At 44.9% G+C, this 20,967-nt stretch overlaps 1 protein-coding gene and 1 pseudogene across 4 annotated transcripts in view; both read right to left on the bottom strand.

Moving 5' to 3' along the window:
* ndst3 (N-deacetylase/N-sulfotransferase (heparan glucosaminyl) 3) overlaps positions 1–20,967 on the bottom strand; it is a 1,764,928-nt gene that overhangs the window by 1,044,576 nt on the left and 699,385 nt on the right. The window lies entirely within an intron of this gene.
* LOC140409394 (nuclear cap-binding protein subunit 2 pseudogene) lies at positions 10,414–12,150 on the bottom strand (annotated as a pseudogene).

Raw genomic sequence — 20,967 nt, 5'->3', positions numbered from 1 at the left:
CCATGTACATAGATCCCTGAAAGTTGCCACCCAGGTTGATAGGGTGGTGAAGAAGGCCTATGGAGTGTTGGCCTTTATTGGTAGAGGGATTGAGTTCCGGAGTCGGGAGGTCATGTTGCAGCTGTACAGAACTCTGGTACGGCCGCATTTGGAGTATTGCGTACAGTTCTGGTCACCGCATTATAGGAAGGACGTGGAGGCTTTGGAGCGGGTGCAGAGGAGATTTACCAGGATGTTGCCTGGTATGGAGGGAAAATCTTATGAGGAAAGGCTGATGGACTTGAGGTTGTTTTCGTTGGAGAGAAGAAGGTTAAGAGGAGACTTAATAGAGGCATACAAAATGATCAGGGGGTTGGATAGGGTGGACAGTGAGAGCCTTCTCCCGCAGATGGATATGGCTGGCACGAGGGGACATAACTTTAAACTGAGGGGTAATAGATATAGGACAGAGGTCAGAGGTAGGTTCTTTACGCAAAGAGTAGTGAGGCCGTGGAATGCCCTACCTGCTACAGTAGTGAACTCGCCAACATTGAGGGCATTGAAAAGTTTATTGGATAAACATATGGATGATAATGGCATAGTGTAGGTTAGATGGCTTTTGTTTCGGTGCAACATCGTGGGCCGAAGGGCCTGTACTGCACTGTATTGTTCTATGTTCTATGTTCTATGTTCTAAAACACGGCAGAAACCAGGAGAAACAAGCGGTCAAGATGGCGGACGCCAGAGGCAAAGAAGTGCCAGCCACACCAGAATGAGGGGGACCGGCAAATCACACATAGGGCTCCCCTCACTGGAGGGTGGATGGAAGAGGTTCCTCACTAGAGAGCTCAGGGAGCTCAAGGAGGAAATCAAGACCGACATTAAAGCTTCTGTCAGGGTGTCGGTCATGGAGGCCCTGACCACCATGCTGGTGGCCCTGGACAAGAGACAATTGGATTCCATTGGGAACACCATCAAGGAATTGGAAAAAGCCTCAACGGATGAGAGCGAGGCCCAGCCAAACTTTGGGTCATATTCCAGTGCAGGGAGCACTTTTTCACAACCCCTAGATGGATCCTTGGCTAGATGCGGCTCACCAATAGCAGCATTTTTCAGGGTTTTTTTGTGTTTTCTTGTTGGGCAGAAATCTTAACCCACCTCACTCTTCCTTCCTCCAGCATCACCCAACTTACTTTAGTGCCGGGGTGGGGGGGTCATTTCTTCGGATGCCCATCAGTGGCCTCCAGCAACCTAAAATTGGGTACCTGCTCTCCCGTCACCACATCATTCCTGATAGGTTTGGGTAGGAGTCAGAATTCCAAAATGTAAAGCAAACTCAGGAATAAAATGGTGTTACATTGTTGCTCACCTATGTCCCCAATTAAAAATGTGATTTCATTCTGTCGACTTTTCATGAAACCAAACCAGTCATCTACATTAAACATGTTGGAATTCTACTCTGTTCCTATTTTATTGGCTGGGTTTATGTCAACGGGTTCAGTGTAATACACTCCTTACTCATAACTAATACAAGAACAGTAATTTGTATCTACAAATTGTCAGAATTAAAAGCCAACACGACAAAGATCTGCATACAATCCATACTGGTCACATTAAACCTTTCAGCGTTGCCACACTGATGACAGGATATGGCATCTGTTTGTGTTTTTATTAAACAAACACAGCATCCCAGCAAAATTCAGGGAAATGAGCACAAACAAGAGCCTTCGTCATCTGGCAAGGGTTGGTCACGGCTAATGAAAAAAAGACTCCAAATTACTCACAGTTTTGCAAGTGTCCTAGTGCTTATTAAAGGAAAAATATTAGATATCTTTGCAGTAAAATGTCCAGCTGGAACTGTATCCTGAGCATTTTAATGTTCTGTGCAAGCACATGTGCTACATCAGCGACGTTATTTATAATTATAGGCAGCTCACTTTGCTGTTCACAATTATTTCGACATTTCTGACGTTTTAATTTTGCTGTTTGATTACTCTTTCTGTGGTGCACTCTGCCTCTTTGCATATGGTGCTAATTTATCTTTGGAAAATGCAGAGGTTCTGCATACAGAATGAGCTGTGAGACTACTGAAGGGATTGATTTTATAAATCACAAGCTTGTTTGCCATGTGTTTTTATTTGTGCTGTACAGCAAAATGTTGAAGTGGGCTGCCTTTTGCCGAAACAAAATGCAGCATTCCCGCTGGTTATGGTGTTTTTCATTTGAATTTCAATCTCAGAAGCAGCAGCAATGAAAGTTAGAAGCCCAAAATTATCACCATTTCATTAATGAGTAACATGAAGAATGTGTAAAGCTGGACGAGAATGGGTCGTGCTGTTGCTTCACTTCTAATTCTCCTCCTCTGACATTGAACTGCACATGTCCAATACCTGTGGTGAAGATTTAGTTACAAGTTCTCCCAAACCCACCGAAAAGGGCAAGGGCAGCAGACGCATGAGAATGCCAACACCTACAAGTGACACGGCATCCTGACTTGGACATATATTGCATTCCTTTCACAATCACTGGGTCAAATTCCTACAACTCTCCAGCAAACAGTACTGTGGTGCATCTTCCCAATATGCATTGCAGTGGATAAAGAAGGTGGTTTCCGACTGATAATGGTGCCCATTTCCCAAGAGTAAATAAAACAAAAACACTTTATAATCTCCAGTTAGATGCCCACTAGACCATAGTTGGATTAATCACTGATCACGAAAAATTGATTTGACAGATGCCTTTCTCATTGGAGAAAGCACGGCTGTATTGTTTTATAATTAGCACCATCACCTGAGAAGTACAACGTTTTCTCATTATCTTTAGATGACCCAATCTTTTCACAATCTTCCATATTTGCATTCTAATCATAGAATCATATAATTTACAGTGCAGAAGGAGGCCATTCGGCCCATCGAGTCTACACAGGCCCTTGGAACCCTACTTATGCCCACACCTCCACCCTATCCCAGTAACCCAACCTAACCTTTGGACACTGAGAGGCAATTTAGCATGGCCAATCCACCTAACTTGCACATCTCTGGACTGTGGGAGGAAACCGGAGCACCCAGAGGAAACCCAGAAACAAGGAGAAAGTGCAAACTCCACACAATTAGTCACCCAAGGCCAGAATTGAACCTGGGTCCCGGGAGCTGTGAGGCAGTATTGTTAAGTGCTGTGCCATCGTGCCGCCCACAGTGTGACACAAGGCCCTTCTATCCTGTCATGATATTCAAACACACACATCATGATAGACACACCAACAGACAAATCAGAACACACAACACCACAACCAATGACAGAAAGATATAAAAGCACAGACACGACCCCCGGTGGTCAGTATTAGCTGCAGAGGAGGACCAGGACAGATCTACTACACGACACACTCAGGGAGACAGCACGTGCAGAGTATCCAGAACGAACTGTATTATAAGAGTTAAAATAAAATAGAGTTGTACCACATACAACTGTGTTGGCTCATCTGTGCACCAGAGCACCCAACACCACATATCCTTCACCTGTTGCCATCAGCAAACCTTCTCCCCCATCCTTCACTGGCCATGGGATACTACTGGCTGGTGTAGAATTCAATGTTGTGTTTTTCTTGCTTTCTGAGAAAATGAAGGCTGAGTATTGTTATCAAGAGGCAGCACTACTTGAACTGCTGGATGACAAATGAAAGACCTCTATTAAAATAGATCTATGCACAAATCAACTGATCCTCCATTTTATTATTAATGATTCTTCCTAAGGAGAAATGTCTGGTACCTAGTTATCAACGACCGACAGTAACATATTTAAAAATTAGGAGCTTACTGTGTGGGGAGTTGCAGGCAGAGACCTGCACTCATCTCTGGATAATACATAATGCTGTACTACTTATGAGACCAGCCCTGAGCAAGACACTCCTTAGGATAATAGCTCTTGACAAATGCTTGCTCGTTGCAGGTTTGACCCTCAACCTCAATGGCATTTGCAATATCTCCACCATAAATTCAATCTCTGGCATTATACAGTCAATTATACAGTCATTAGCATATGCACAAGTGCTTCTGTACATAATTTATTTGCCTGCTAGTTTAAAGGTCCTTAAAGTGGTTAAAGGAATTTCGTACAGATATATTAAGGGGAAAGAATTTCTATTCCTGACTCCTCACAGGGTTCATGGGCCATCTCCTCAGTGGATAGCCCTTGTCGCCCAGAATCCACTTATCCAATTTCAGTGCCAGGATTAAGAGTCTTGGCACCTGGAAGTGTCTCAGGATGTAAGAATCATGGTATGACTGCCAGGGTACCATGCAGAGACCTGCAGAAGTCTTTGTTGGTGGTCACACACGAGATGACCACATCATCCATTTTTGAATATCAGTTTTGAAACAGCCTTACAAGGCTCATCCATAACTGAAAGACAGTCAAGGGATCCCTCCCTTGCAATGGCAAATCAATGAAAGATGCTTAAATATCCCAAACTGTTTTGAAGCTTTCTAAGTACTCTGTGCCAATTTCACTCCCTGACAAGATATACACTTGCCAGTTCAGCCAGTGTAGAGAACGTAAATTTGAAAAGACCGTCTAAAGTGGCGCAGTGGTTAGCACTGGTGCCTAGGGCGCTGAGGACCCGGGTTCAATCCCGGCCCCGGGTCTCCGTCTGCGTGGAGTTTATGGGCAGCACGGTAGCACAGTGGTTAGCACTGTTGATTCACAGCACTAGGGACCTGGGTTTGATTCCCGGCTTGGGGTCACTGTCTGTGCGGAGTCTGCATGTTCTCCCTATGGCTGCGTGGGCTTCCTCCGGGTGCTCGGGTTCCCCCCCCGCAAGTCCCGAAATACTTGCTTGTCAGGTGAATTGAACATTCTGAATTCTCCCTCTGTGTACTTGGACAGGTGACGGAATGTAGCGATTCGGGGCTTTTCACAGTAACTTCATTGCAGTGTTAATGTAAGCCTACCTGTGACAAGAATAAAATATATTATTAAATTTTGGATGCATTGGCGTGTTAATTGCCTCAACAAGGTTGTGATTGATTGAATTCAAAACTTAGGTAGATTTCTGACTTCAGTGACCGCTTGATTTCTGTAAAATGGCCGACCAGCATCATAAATGTTGGATTCCAACCATATGCCAATATGCCACATTTTATGGATAGTGGAGGGGAAGGGGGGTTACCCACCTGATATACAACATTGTTACATTTAGCCATGTATTGCAATCTTCCCACCCACAATTCACAGTTTGTGCACAATGTCAGCTATCCAACCATAACAGCAGCATCATCCAAACATATTACAGGAAATTCATTGACACACTTTCCTCTTTCTTGCAAGAGATGCACTTAGTAAGGAAGAACATGAGGACAAGTGTGCCTGAATGTTCTCAGCCCCCTTGAAGGAGAAGGCTGCACTTCATGAAAGGTATTTTATGCCTCGGAGATATGCAAAGATGATACACTCCAGGTTATATGAGACGTCAATGAGGCCTGGCCACTGGTGGGGCTGAATTAATGGATGATGTGGTTGTCTGCATACCTAATTCTCCTCCTCTCATCCCAACATTCGTTCAGTCTCAAATCTCTTCTAAGTTGAAAGCTTTAGAAGGTGTTTCCTTACTTTCTTCGGGTATGGATATCGCCAGCAAGGCCAGCATTTGTTGTCCAACCCCAATTTTCCTCGAGAAGGTGATGGTGAGCCGTCTCCTTGAACCGTTGTCCATCAGGTGCAGGTAGACCCACAGTTCCGTTGGGAAGAGAATTTACGAGGAAAGGGCCTGAATGTCACACTTGGATTGCGTGCAAAATCAATAGGCCTGGAAGTCAAGTACAATCTGGTCCCAGGCAACATCGCTTTTTCAATGAGATTTCATAATGCTTGGCTAATTAAGACAAGACCCGCCCAGCTTGAATCCCATCTTCCGGTTGGCCTGAGAGTGTGGGCTGGGTTGGGAAAGGGTCAGGCGCCGGGTCCAATAGTATCCCCCAAGGATTTTGGTAACTTCAATTAAATGTCCAGTGGAAAACTGGAAGGTCCTACAGCATGAAAACACATTTGGTGTTTATTCTGCGGGAGCCATCGAGTGCTGGGGACCGTGAACAAAATGCCATTGCTCCCTTTTGTAGGGGAATCCTTTTTAAAAAACTATTTTCAACCATACAGGGGTCTGCTCATATTCTCGATCTACTGATGGATCAATTGGGACACCCCTGAGGTGGATCGGGCAGGTTTTGGAGAGTCAGGTGGTGAGTTACTCACCACAGAATTCCCAGCCTTTGATCTGCTCTGTAACCACTGTATTTATATGACTAGTTCAGTTCAGTTTCTGGTCAATGGCAACTCCCATGATGTTGATAGTGGGAGATTCTGTGATGGTAATGCCATTAAATGTCAAGGAACGATGGGGAGATTTTCTCTTGTTAGAGATGGTCATTGCCTGGGACTTGTGTGGTGCAAATTTTAGTTGCCACTTGTAAGCTCAAGGCTGAATGGAGTTGAGGTCTTGCTGCATATTGTTATGGGCTACTTCATTAACCGAGGAATTGTGAATTGTATTGAACATTGCACAGTGACCATCCCACTTCCAACAGTATGATGGAGGGAAGGCCATTGATAAAACTGTCTAAAATGATTGGGTCTAGACCTGTGTTTTTCAAACATTTTTTCCCGGGATCCACTTTTACCAACTGGCCAACCTCCAGGATCCATGCCAGCCAAGCTTCATGACCCACGCCTTTACGCCACACCAGTTTTACTTACCTTTAATGTGGGAGGTGAGCCTGCTTGGACCTCTCAATCTCACTTGCTTTTTCATTCAATGTTAAATTTCTACTAAGGACTTAAGCTGATGATTTAAGCTCTCGCTGCATCCTTTGAAAAAACCAAAAGGTTTGTCCTTGAATTTTCCATGCTTAGCCTTCAAATGATGTGGAGATGCCAGCGTTGGACTAGGGTGAGCACAGTACGAAGTCTTACAACACCAGGTTAAAGTCCAACAGGTTTGTTTCGATGTCACTAGCTTTCGGAGCGCTGCTCCTTCCTCAGGTGAATGAAGAGGTATGTTCCAGAAACACATATATAGACAAATTCAAAGATGCCAAACACTGCTTGGAATGCGACCATTAGCAGGTGATTAAATCTTTACAGATCCAGAGATGGGGTGACCCCAGGTTAAAGAGGTGTGAATTGCATCAAGCCAGGACAGTTGGTAGGATTTTGCAGGCCAGATGGTGGGGGATGAATGTAATGCGACATGAATCCCAGGTCCCGGTTGAGGCTGCACTCATGTGTGCGGAACTTGGCTATAAGTTTCTGCTCGGCGATTCTGCGTTGTCGCGCGTCCTGAAGGCCGCCTTGGAGAACGCTTACCCGGAGATCAGAGGCTGAATGCCCTTGACTGCTGAAGTGTTCCCCGACTGGAAGGGAACATTCCTGCCTGGTGATTGTTGCGCGATGTCCGTTCATTCGTTGTCGCAGCGTCTGCATGGTCTCGCCAATGTACCACACTTCGGGACATCCTTTCCTGCAGCGCATGAGGATGGTTTGGGTCTGGCAAAACCAAAATGGTTTTGAAAGTTTAATCTTTTATTTGTCAGTACTTCCCTGAATATAACACATGAGCATTATATTCTGATATCTGGAAATCATCTTTATACTGATTTGCGTCTGATTTTAGTTTCTATTCAGAACAAACAAAAGAACAAAGAACAAAGAAATGTACAGCACAGGAACAGGCCATTCGGCCCTCCAAGCCCGTGCCGACCATGCTGCCCGACTAAACTACAATCTTTTACACTTCCTGGGTCCGTATCCCTCTATTCCCATCCTATTCATATATTTGTCAAGATGCCCCTTAAATGTCACTATCGTCCCTGCTTCCACCACCTCCTCCGGTAGCGAGTTCCAGGCACCCACTACCCTCTGTGTAAAAAACTTGCCTCGTACATCTACTCTAAACCTTGCCCCTCTCACCTTAAAACTATGCCCCCTAGTAATTGACCCCTCTACCCTGGGGAAAAGCCTCTGACTATCCACTCTGTCGATGCCCCTCATAATTTTGTAGACCTCTATCAGGTCGCCCCTCAACCTCCTTCGTTCCAGTGAGAACAAACCAAGTTTATTCAACCGCTCCTCATAGCTAATGCCCTCCATACCAGGCAACATTCTGGTAAATCTCTTCTGCACCCTCTCTAAAGCCTCCACATCCTTCTGGTAGTGTGGCGACCAGAATTGAACACTACACTCCAAGTGTGGCCTAACTAAGGTTCTATACAGCTGCAACATGACTTGCCAATTCTTATACTCAATGCCCCGGCCAATGAAGGCAAGCATGCCGTATACCTTCTTGACTACCTTCTCCACCTGTGTTGCCCCTTTCAGTGACCTGTGGACCTGTACTCCTAGATCTCTCTGACTTTCAATACTCTTGAGGGTTCTACCATTCACTGAATATTCCCGACCTGCATTAGACCTTCCAAAATGCATTACCTCACATTTGTCCGGATTAAATTCCACTGCCATCTCTCCGCCCAAGTCTCCAAACAATCTAAATCCTGCTGTATCCTCTGACAGTCCTCATCGCTCTCTGCAATTCCACCAACCTTTGTGTCGTCTGCAAACTTACTAATCAGACCAGTTACATTTTCCTCCAAATCATTTATATATACTACAAACAGCAAAGGTCCCAGCACTGATCCCCGCGGAACACCACTGGTCACAGCCCTCCAATTATAAAAGCATCCTTTCATTGCTACTCTCTGCCTTCTATGACCTAGCCAGTTCTGTATCCACCTTGCCAGCTCACCCCTGATCCCATGTGACTTCACCTTTTGTACTAGTCTACCATGAGGGACCTTGACAAAGGCCTTTCTGAAGTCCATATGGACAGTATCCACTGCCCTACCTGCATCAATCATCTTTGTGACCTCCTCGAAAAACTCTATCAAGTTAGTGAGACATGACCTCCCCTTCACAAAACCATGCTGCCTCTCACTAATACGTCCATTTGCTTCCAAATGGGAGTAGATCCTGTCTCGAAGAATTCTCTCCAGTAATTTCCCTACCACTGAAGTAAGGCTCACCGGCCTGTAGTTCCCTGGATTATCCTTGCTACCCTTCTTAAACAGAGGAACAACATTGGCTATTCTCCAGTCCTCCAGGACATCACCTGAAGACAGTGAGGATCCAAAGATTTCCGTCAAGGCCTCAGCAATTTCCTCTCCAGCCTCCTTCAGTATTCTGGGGTAGATCCCATCAGGCCCTGGGGACTTATCTACCGTAATATTTTTTTAAAACGCCCAACACTTCGTCTTTTTGGATCTCAATGTGACCCAGACCATCTACACACCCGTCTCCAGACTCAACATCTACCAATTCCTTCCTTAAGTTAGCTGTTTGCCCGAGGCCTTGGACCTCTGCATACAGCTCACACTAACACTGCTTTGCCCTGTCGTGGACTCTCTTGAGAAGCTCGATCCAGCAGATTCAGTTGTGAGATCCGAGCCTGTTTGTGTCTCTGGCCTTCTCTTCCTTCAGTACTTTAAAAAAAAATCATTTACAGGATGTGCGTGTCGCTGGTTTGGCCAGCATTATTGCCCACCCCTAGTTGCCCTTCAGAAGGTGGTGGTGTATTGCCTTCTTGAACTGCTGCAGTCCCTGAGGCTTAGGTGCACCCACAGTAATGTTAGGGAGGAGTTCCAGGATTTTGACCCAGCGACAGAGAAGGAACGGCGATAGATTTCCACGTCAGGATCGTGAGTGATTTAGAGGGGAACCTCCAGGTGGTGGGGTTCCCAGGTATCTGTTGCTCTTGTCCTTCTAGATGCTAATGATCGTGGGTTTGGAAGGTGCTGCCTTAGGAAACTTGGTGAGATCCTGCAGTGCATCTTGTAGATGGTTCACACATTGCCACTGTTTGTCAGTGGTGGAGAGTGTGAATGTTTGTGGAAGGGGGAGCAATCAAGTGGGCTGCTTTGTCCCGATGGTATTGAGCTTCTTGAGTACTGGACTTGCACTCATCCAGGCAAGTGGAGAGTATTCCATTACACTCCTGATTTGTGCCTTGTAGATGGTGAACAGGCTTTGGTGGGTCAGGAGGTGACCCACCAAATCGCTTTAGGATTCCTAGCCCTTGACCTGCTCTGGTAGCCACAGTATTAATGTGGCTAGTCCGGTTCAGTTTTTGATCAATGGTAACCCCCAGGATGTTTATTGTGGAGGATTCAGCCATTGCCAGCATTCTTTTTTACCTTTCAGGTTTTTAATCCGTTTTTATGAGGAGTGACAAAAAATTACAACTTCAGAAGGAACCAACATTGGACACAATAATTGCAGCTCAGAAATTGGGTGCTTTTATGAAACTGTGCAAAAGAGTTAATTGGGTCGATGAAAGAATGAACAGCACAAAGCTATAGGCAGTAACTATCAGCTTCATTCTTCCATCCCAGGTTTCTATGAAGATTCTTGCCCCATCATCTCAAATGTATAATCAGTGAAAGTCTCAAATTTCTGTCTTGATTCTGGGACTCTCTGCATCTGGATTAGTTTTCCGATTCCACCTCTGCCAGCGTCATAATCTGTCCATATTCATCACACAGCTGACCACGAGACTTACCTCACCCAAACTGCCTGCCTTCCTTGAAGCCAGTATCTCAATCTGTTCTAATGATTCGATCATCTAAGCGTGTTCCATTAATAAATCTCATGCACGATTTGAGGGTCTCTTCAATGAGGAGGGTTTCCCGAGCCTGGAGGAGCTAGAGGAGGAGTTTGAGTTGCCAGGTGGGAACGGATTTCGGTACCTGCAGGTACGGATTTCGGTACCTGCAGGTAGGGGACTTTGTCCGGAGGCAGGTTCCAAGCTTCCCTCGTCTCCCTTTAAGAGGACTACAGGATAAGGGGATGTCAAAAACAGGAGTTGGGGAGGGGAGGGTTTCGGAAATATATAAGGAATTGATGGAGTGGGAAGGGGTCCCAATCGGGGCTGTGAGGTATGTCCGAAGCTGGGGGGATTTTGGCAGGCATTCGCAGATGTTGTGTCAGAGGTCCTGGAAGGGAGGGTGACTCCGAGTTTAGAGGTGGCAATATTTGGAGTGTTGGAAGATCCAGGAGCCCAGGGGGGGGGGGGAGAAAGGCCGACATTTTGGCCTTTGCCTCCCTGGTGGCCGGAGACGGATTTTGCTGGGATGGAGGGACTCGGAGCCTCCAAAGTCAGGGGTGTTGGTCAGTGACATGGCAGGGTTTCTCAGGCTAGACAAGATTAAGCTCGCCTTCAGGGGTTCATTACAGGGGTTCGCTCGGTGGTGGCAGCTGTTCATCGACTTCTTTAAGGAAAACTGTCCGTCAGCAGAAGGGAGGGGGGAAATAAGGGAGTGGGGGGGGGAAATAGGGGAGTGGGGGGGAAAGGGGAGGCATGGAAGTGGAGAATAAGTGGTCCCACGTTCGATTCCTGGCTTGGGTCACTGTCTGTGCGGAGTCTGCACGTCCTCCCCGTGTGTGCGTGGGTTTCCTCCGGATGCTCCGGTTTCCTCCCACAGTTCAAGGATGTGCAGGTTAGGTGGATTGGCCATGTTAAATTGTCCTTAGTGTCCAAAATTGCCCTTCGTGTTGGGTGTGGTTACTGGGTTAAGGGGTTATGGGGATAGGGTGGAGGTGTGGGCTTCGGTAGGGTGCTCTTTCCAAGAGCCGGTGCAGACTCGATGGGCCGAATGGCCTCCTTCTGCCCTGTAAATGCTATGAAATTCTAAGGGCAGCGGATCTAATATATGGGTAGCTAGGAGTTAGGGCGGGGAGGTTGGGTATGTTACTGTGGGGTTTTTCCGTGTGTCGGACCGTTCTGTTATTTAGAATGCTAATATGTTAAAATGTTAAAATTATAAATGCCTCACTAAAATGGTTCCTAAAAAAAAAAATCTCATGCACTGTTCAATATCACTATGTATGTAATATTCCACAAAACAGAGTCCGCATGAGATTTTCTTGATTTTGTCCAAACTCATGGCTGCATCTTGAGAAGAGCTCATAGACCTGTTCCTCGGTAGTGTAAAACGACAGATTCCCAATATAGAGAGTGCAGCTGTATCTCAGTAATTTGTCCAGCTCATAATAGCTTCTCTGAAAGTGCTGGTCACGGTATTGGCTCAGCTCCATGTGAGAGTCACTGTTAAGCGCATTCAGCACCACAGACATGGCGCCGGAGTGGAGAGCACGGCAATCAGCAAACAGAGCAAGGAAATTATCCACACATGACCGGAAACCGGTACCTCACGGCTGACATTCTCAACTTAAAAGCCGGTCGCGGTCAGTATTGTTAAATGCTGGCCATGGCCGGAATTCTTAAAAATTGGTCGCGGCCATTGGGCGCTTCTCCTGTTGTCGGGAACACCGCGACCAATCGCGGACCTTCTTGACACCTGCCCACGACCCACACACAGGTTGTGACCTGCACTTTGAAAAGCCCTGGTATAGACCACCAGCCTGAGGAACTTCTGCAATGATATTCTGGGACTGAGATAATAGGTCACCAACAGCTACAGCCATCTTCCTTAATGCTAGGTATGATTCCAACCAGTGAAGAGTTTTCCTCATGATTCCCATTAACTCCAATTTTGCCAGGACTCTTTGATGTCAGACTCTATCAAATGAAGCTTTGATGTCAAGGGCAGTCACTTTCACCTCCCTAAGAACAGAAGACGTGGGAGCTGGAGTATGGTAATCAGCCCCTCAACCCTGTCAATAAGATCATGGAGTCTCTCATCTCCACATTCAATGGGAGGCCCCTTATTTTAAAACTGTGCCTCTTAATTAAAGATTACTATATGAAGAGAAACATCCTCACAACGTTGACCCTGTCAAGCCCCCTTTGAATGTTATATGGTTCAATAAGACCACATCACATCCTTCTAAAGTCCAATGAGCCCAACTTTTCCTCATGAGACAACTCCTTCATCCCAGGAATCAGCCTAGCGAATCTTCTCTGAATTGTCTCCAATGCAAGTGTGTGCCTCAAGTAAAGTGACCAAAACTGCACACAATATTCAAGGTGCAGTCTTACCTGGCAGTGCACAGTTGTAGCAAGACTTCCCTATTTATATACTCCATCCACCTTGCAATGAAAGCCAATGATCTTTGCCTTTTCAATTACTTGCTGAGTTCTCACAGGGTTCTCACCTCCCTTCATCCACCCAGCTGCTCAATTCCAAGAGGATGGCATTCCCCAACCACCCACTTCTGGAAGTAATTTGTTTTTGTGCAGGCTTTTAAATGATCAAAAACCATTTCAGCACCAGTCACGCCTGCAGACCATTCAAACTTTTAGCAAGCATAGGAAATCTCCAAACTGAAGTGCAATTGTACCAGCAGCCAGAAGAAATGAACCAGCAACTGACCAATAAGTACTTTATGATACCGTTAAATAATGCAGGGTGGGGAGTTCTTCCTGCAGTTGAGTTTAGTTGAGGTTCAAAAATGGCGGCACCAGCATGAAATCAATGTTGCATCTGTCAACCTGCCTGCTCTACTTACTGGTGGTTGGCAGATCTGCCTGTGCAAATCCCCTTACTCTATGTTGGAATTAGGAGGCCATGTTGTGTCTAGCAAATAGGCACTGCAGAGTCCAATTTCTCTGCCAATGTGTTTTTTCAGTAAACACTTGAAGAAGGTATTTTGGGTCTCCCACTATCCTGTAACATTATGATAAATTTACAGAACTGTAAGGGTAAATGTTATGTCCAAATCAACCACTGAGGGTGCTAGATGCAGAACTATATAAGGCATCGATTCTGAGCCTTGTGGGTGAGACGTTAAGGAGAAAGCTAGAAGACAGAACACTAGTCTATACGGCAGGAAAAGACATAGTGGTTGCTAATACCTTATCAAGAGCTACAAATAATAGTGATACCATGATTTGAGATATAGTACACATTGTGAAAGCATAACTTCATTTGTTGCTGAGATGCTAACAGTATCTGACAATAAGCTACAAATCATAAGAGAAGAAACAAAAAAGGACTTGACACTCTAAAGGATAATCACATACCTGAAAGAAGGATAGCCCAATGGCTGTTGCTCCAATTTTCGCAGTATCAAAGATGACCTCACAGTAATTAACAAATTTCTACTCAAAGGAGACAATAGTTACTCCGTCCTGCCGCCGACAAAGTATCTTGGAACAGATGCATGAGGGTCACCAAGGTATTGAAAAATGCCGCAGACGAGCAAGACAATCTGTGTCCTGGCCTGGAATCAACAAGGATGCGGACAATCATGTGCAGGAATACAGCATTTGTCAGATGCATCAATCTGTTCAATGCAAAGAGAGTTTGGAAGAAAATCAACTCATCACCAATCCATGGATCAAAGTTGGTGTGGATCTATTCTACTTTAAAGGTCAAGACTATCTAGTAATTTTCGACTATTATTCCAACTATCCTGGGGTTATTACGCTTAATGATTCAACGACTCGATCTGTAATCTGAGCAGCAAAATCTGCTTTTGCTCGCCATGGAATTCTGTTACACGTTGTCTCTGACAATGGTCCTTGCTTCACCAACTGAGAGTGGGCACAATTTGCTGAACATTATAATTTCAACTATATCACATCAAGCCCACTGTACCCCCAATCCAATGGCTAAGCAGAGAAAGGTATAGGTATAGTTAAGAAGCTATTCAGCAAAGCACTAGATGACAACAAAGATTTATCTTTCGCACTGTTGATATACAGAGCTACTCCACTGTCATCAGGTTTGTCGCCTGTCCAGATGTTAATGGGAAGAAAAATTTGTACCGCATTACCAGAAATCACGATTCAGAATATGGATGATCAAGAAATACATAACCGCCGAAGGTTACAAAAATAGAAACAAAAATACTTCTACGACAAGCATACAAAACCTTTATCGATGTTAAAAGAAGGAGACTACGTTCAAATCCAAACTCCTGATGATGGATGGTCAAATGTCACTAAAGTATTAAGACAAATTGCACCAAGATCATATTTGGCACAAACTGAAAAAGGTACAATGTTTTGAAGAAATAGAAAGCATTACTGCAAATAAAGAACTATGTTCTATTTCAAACTCCAAACATTATTTCTCAGGATATCATTTTCCAAAACATTGACTTTCCAAATCCTTCATTATCAACAACGTATCAAGAGAATTTGGAAGACCACTGAGAAGATCAACGAGAATGAGGAAACCACCGAATAGACTGAAATTGTAATGACTTTAATAACTATTTATCTGTAATCACCAATGTGGTTTAACATGTATTTTTGCAACTTAATGTAAGACAAGTTAATGATTCATGCTCACTAATGTAATATTCAAAGATAAAAATGTTAGGGTTTATAACCTTTTGTTCCAAAGATTTTTTATTTTATTGTTTGTTGCCTGTTTTATTTTATAAATTTAGAGTACCCAATTAATTTCTTTTTCCAATTAAGGGGCAATTTAGCGTGGCCAATCCACCTACCCTGCACATCTTTGGGTTGTGGGGGCGAAACCCACGCAAACACGGGAAGAATGAGCAAACTCCACACGGACAGTGACCCAGAGCCGGGATCGAACCTGGAACCTCGGTGCCGTGAGGCAGCAATGCTAACCACTGTGCCACCGTGCTGCCCTCAAGGAGTCTGTTTGAAGTTATCCTACAAAGATTGTTCACTGGCAAATGAACTTTATCATTCAGCAAATTTCACCTACTTCATTTTACAAATCTGCAAGTTACATATATTTATATTAATGTTTATATTATTTTCATTTATTTGTGTCGGTCTGTGTTTTCATTTAACATTGGAGGAGATTCTGTGCCCAGCACTGTGAGAGAGCTACATTAACCTCAGTACAGATCGCTATTAACCTGGGGTTGCATCAGTGAGTTTGTCATTAGAATCACAGATGCTAGTTTAATTCCTCCACAATGTCAGGTCATTCATTGTTTCAAGCCAGTTCCCCATATGATGTCACCAGCAATTACCACTTTATAAAAACATATTTAACAAGACTAACAATGGAAAAAATAATATCAAAGACAATTCTTAATTGTTTAAAAGAGATGCTGACAAGAGGGATTCTTGAAATGGATTCAATGCTCTTATTCACCTCTTGTTACAAGTAAATGTTTTCTCCCTAGACTTTGCAATAAATATTAGATCAGATTTCCATCAACAAGCTTCGGCTACCAAGCTTTTTGCTCAAACACACACATACATACACCAGACTCTTCAGAGCATTTTGCTCATTACTAATCAGCGGTACCTCCCAGTTAGGAAGATACTTTGATTTCCAGTTAAAAGCAGCTGTCAGGATAGAAAAGAAGTGATACTAGAGACTGATTTACTTTTTCTGAGTTACAAAGCCAGGGCTCAGAGTGTGGACAGGGGCGAACCCCTAATCCAGCTCCTTGCCTGCTCCAAAAACCAATTCAAATTCAAATTGAATACAATTCATGGTCCCCACAAGAGAGACGTACCAGATCTGAGCCAAAAGGCAGAGCAGATACTACACTTAATCTTAGCCAAAATAATTTACAAGGCAGTAATTTTACTGAGGGGCTCAGAATGAAATTAGAACTCTGTCAAAGGATTCACTGTTCTGTAGCATTTCTAAATATCTTTGTCACAAAACTTGCTTATCATGTACAATGTCAGGTCCAAAATAGTGTCTACATTGCATAAACTTCTGATGCACGCAGTGCCGGACTGCATTTTTGTAGATCATTGGCATGGACACAGGGAATTTGCACTGGAGGTCTGCAAAGCAAGCAGGTCAAGACCGTGGTCAGTTTTGTAACACATTTGTCTCTGGTGATGCCATTTTCAATCTCAATGTTTCTCTCAGTCTTACACAGCTTATCATGTGTTCAGCAGCAGGATGGTCTCCCGCACCAGTGCCATTTAAAGCAATCATCAACCACCTTGAAGTTAGGTGCTAATATTTTTCTACTGGCTGATGAGTTAGTAGAAGTGCTCTGGGGTTTGTACTGCTATTTAAAATTTAAAGCACCAGTTGGTGGCTGAGCATGGGAAGGCCTTGATTTGCATCTAAGTTAAGGGTTGTGTGGAGACTCCCTGATGTGGGTGCGGTACCTGCTATATCCCTCAATCAGTGGCATGATAGGGAGAATGATCAGAGGCATTAAGAGGACGGCATGTTGCTTGAAGAGGGAGGAGGAGGAGGAGGGGGGGGGGGGGGGGGGCAAAAAATGATTCAGCTGGAGAGAACACCTTCACAGATCCTTAGGGAAAAATTCTCCTCCGTCAACCTCAGAGAAGAACTATTTGTGCAATGTCTCGCTTTCACGAAAGAAATCCACCACATCTTGCAGGAACAGTATTCCAGTGGCTATACCGATGTCCATGGACATGGTCTTCCTATGGGATGCTTCCAGACTAAAGCAGATGATGTCTCCAAAGTCTTGTTGTTTGCCATCCAGTCTTGAATAAGGGAAATCACTGATGCTGAATATGGTAAGAAGTCTTACAACACCAGGTTACAGTCCAACAGGTTTGTTTTGAATCACTAGCTTTCTGAGCGCAGCTCCTTCCTCAGGTGAAACAAACATTGGACTTTAATCTAGTGTTGTAAGATTTCTTACTGTGCTCACCCCAGTCCAACGCTGGCATCGCCACATCATACTTTATATGCAAAAAGAGAGGGGAAGACATTTAATTCTCTGTGTTCAGAGAGAAGCAGGAGCAGCTTCAACAAGATAGCAAGTTTTCCCATAGTACAGGAGGCTATTGACCGCACATGCATAGTACATGTAAACTGCATGGTGCGTGACCATACCCAGTGCATCATTCAGATCGATGTTTGAAATCCTGGACCCAGTCATGAATCACTGGACCCAGTGGGAGTCTGGAATTTGCTGCCGAGTTTGTGGTGGAAGCAGAGACCCTAAACTCTTTTTAAAAATACCTGGATCTGCACCTTAATTGCTGTAAGATACAGGTTTATGGATAGGGTGCAGGAAGGTAGGATTAGAAAGAGCACCTGGGTGTCCTTGGGCTGGCATGGGTAAGATGGGCTGAATGGCCTTCTTCTGTTCTGTAACTTTTCTATGATTCTATGAACCTTTATTCTGTGCAGTCCACTGTATCATCAGCATTTGAGTCACCATGACAATGGGCAGTACGGTGGCACAGTGGTTAACACTGCTGCTTTACAGCACCGGGACTCAGATTCAGTTCCTGCCTTAGGTGACTGTCTGTGTGGGGTTTGCACATTCTCCCTGTGACTGCATGGGTTTCCTCTGGGTGCACCAGTTTCCTCCCACAGTAAAAAGATGTGTAGGTTAGGTGGATTGGCTATGCTAAATTTGTCCCTTAAGTGTTCAAAAGGCTGGATAGGGTTATGGGGGTGGGACGGCGGAGGCAGCTTGGGTGGGGTGCTCTTTCAGAACTTTGGTGCAGACTTGATGGGCCGAATGGCTGTAGGGATTCTATTCCATGAAATCAGAATGTTGCTTTTGGGTAATTATCCACTGATTATCCAGCTCAATACTCCAGCGCACAACCCACACACCCATGGGCAACATGCATGTAACAGGAGCCATGTTGCCACATGAATTGTCATCAAGCAGACATTGAGCACGTAGGGGTGTCTAAGCTTCACTTGAGAAATCTGCACCATCATGGAAGAGCCCGGAGGGTGTGTTTCATGTTTTTTTCTGCTCTGCTGCATCCTGTACAACCATACCAACCTGGGGATACAACCTTCACCATCAGATACAAGGCAAGCAGCTGAACAAGAGGAAGAGGAGCAGGAAGCAGGGTGACCAGTACTGATTCACCAGAGTGCGGTACTCCAATTCATCAATCATCTCGCACCTTACCTTCTCCTGTTGCTGACCATCACAGTGTCTGCTTGGGCACAATGTCAAAACAAAAACCACCACAAACAAACATTCCAATTCAACTTATCAGTAAAACCATTTAATGTTCAATACAAAAGTTAACTAATCACCACTGTATTTAATCACCTTTTTATGCCTATATTCTGTGTGCCTTTGTTTGGCCTAATGCAGTATGGATGACAGAAGTCTGCTGACTTTCACTGTGGACACCTATAGTGAACTGTAGAATGACCTCAAGAAGCTCTGGAGCTAGAAGGCCTCACATTGGATTGCATCACATATGGCGACAGAGGTGTGGCTTGGCTTGCTGATGAGCAAGACCAAAGGCACTGATAATTAATTTTGTCAATCTGAGAGGACAGCAGGTTCTTACTCCATGGAGCCACTGCCACTTCCCTGGGCATTGCCTCCGCAATCCTGGTCACCTTTCGGGCGATAGATTTCTCGATTGCTCAGAGATCTTGCAAACCCTTTTGAGCACTGGTACCCTGCACAGCCATGATGGCAGCAGTCAGCTTGCATGGCAACAAACTGAGCTTGTATGACTTGCAGACTGAGTTTTCACCACAGCTCACTGGGTGACTTCAGTTTATGCTACTGAGGCTGAGATATCAGGCATCAGACATTGCACCATGGTTGGGACGACAATACAACAAGAATTCCTGCTTCCATACCCAGCAGCTAGAATGTGCCTCCCCCTTGAAAGCTAACCTCACCAATGTCCTCATCCAAGCCCTTGTTGCAGAACTCATTTCTAACCTTGCCCTCTGGGGAAGTGGCACTTATGCTACCCGTTTCCTCTGCCCTGCTGCAGGTTACTCACGTCCATTGTCTCACCAGATACAGATCCTGCCTCTATGCTACCTGCTAAGGTATGTATAGTGTCAGTGTCTGACTTAGTAGTTGGAGAGTGAGATCAGACGGTGGGATTTCTTCATCATGAGTCTTCTTTCTCTTCTACTTCTGCTCAGCCAAGCTGCAGTTCTTGGTGAACTGAAAGGAGGAAGTCACAGGGGTAGGGTTGTGGTGTGGGGAGGCAGGGGGAAAGCAAGAGGTGCATGTCACCATCTGCACCATGTAAATTAGAAGAGATCATGGGATAAAGGATAAGAGAATGTGCATAGTTTGATGCTTTCAGGCCAGCCTCTGGCCACAACCTCTGTCAGCACTGCTCCAATGATGGTGAGCACTGTCTCCTCTACAGCGGTGAGGAGATGAAGCCATGCTTGTTCACTGCCAGTTAGTGCTGCTGCCTGCTGTTATGCACCACATTATCCTGTGGCAGTGACTGTAGTGCAATTGGTTTGGCTGATGTGCCTGTCATGGAGAATAGTGGGTAACCTATAAAAGCTTTGAATTGAGTGTGAAGCTTGCAGCAGTGCTAAGTACATGGAGGTGAGATGAAGCTATGAACATATGTATCAGTGTGGTTGAGAGAGCATTGGTAGGTGATTGAAGGAGTGCTAGTGAATTAACAGTGTGTAAGGCTAATGGCTCATCTGTAATATCATGCTACATGAAGATGAAGTTTTGTCCATTGGTATGAAGCCATTAAACCTCTTTTAGCACTGCATCGAGGTCCTCCTCGGGGCTAATGCTGCTGCATTGACCATGGCAGCTGCCTGCTTCCACTGTCTTTGCAGTGTCTGGAGAGCCCCCAGTCTCCTGTGCGGAGAGGACCTCCTGCACCAAGATCTCATTGGTGCATTGGAGATGCTTGGAGGATGATACCTCCCATGAGTTGCCATTTTTCAGTTTTCTTCATGCCAGCCTCTTTTTCCGAGATACTTGCTGCAGCCAGAATGTAGATCCACTTTAAATGATGCAAGCTGGCTTTAAATAACATTAGCCGTGCAAAATTGAGTTAAAAAAAATTAATTTACAGGATATGGGCGTCGCTCATTTGACCAACTTTAATTGGCCATCCCTAGTTCCCTTCAGAAGGTGGTGATGAATTTGCCTTCTTGAACTGCTGCAGGTCTTGAGGTGTAGGTAGACCCACAGTGCTGTTAGGGAGCGGGTTCTGGGATTTTGCCCCAGCGACACTGAAAAAATGGCAAAATATTTCCAAGTCAGGGTGGTGAGTGACTTGGAGGGGAACCTCCAGGTGGTGGGGTACCTGCTGCTTTTGTCCTTTTAGATGGTAGT

This window comes from Scyliorhinus torazame, chromosome 3 (genome assembly GCF_047496885.1).
Source record: "Scyliorhinus torazame isolate Kashiwa2021f chromosome 3, sScyTor2.1, whole genome shotgun sequence".
Classification (NCBI taxonomy): domain Eukaryota; kingdom Metazoa; phylum Chordata; class Chondrichthyes; order Carcharhiniformes; family Scyliorhinidae; genus Scyliorhinus; species Scyliorhinus torazame.
This window is presented reverse-complemented; position numbering and strand designations above follow the sequence as displayed.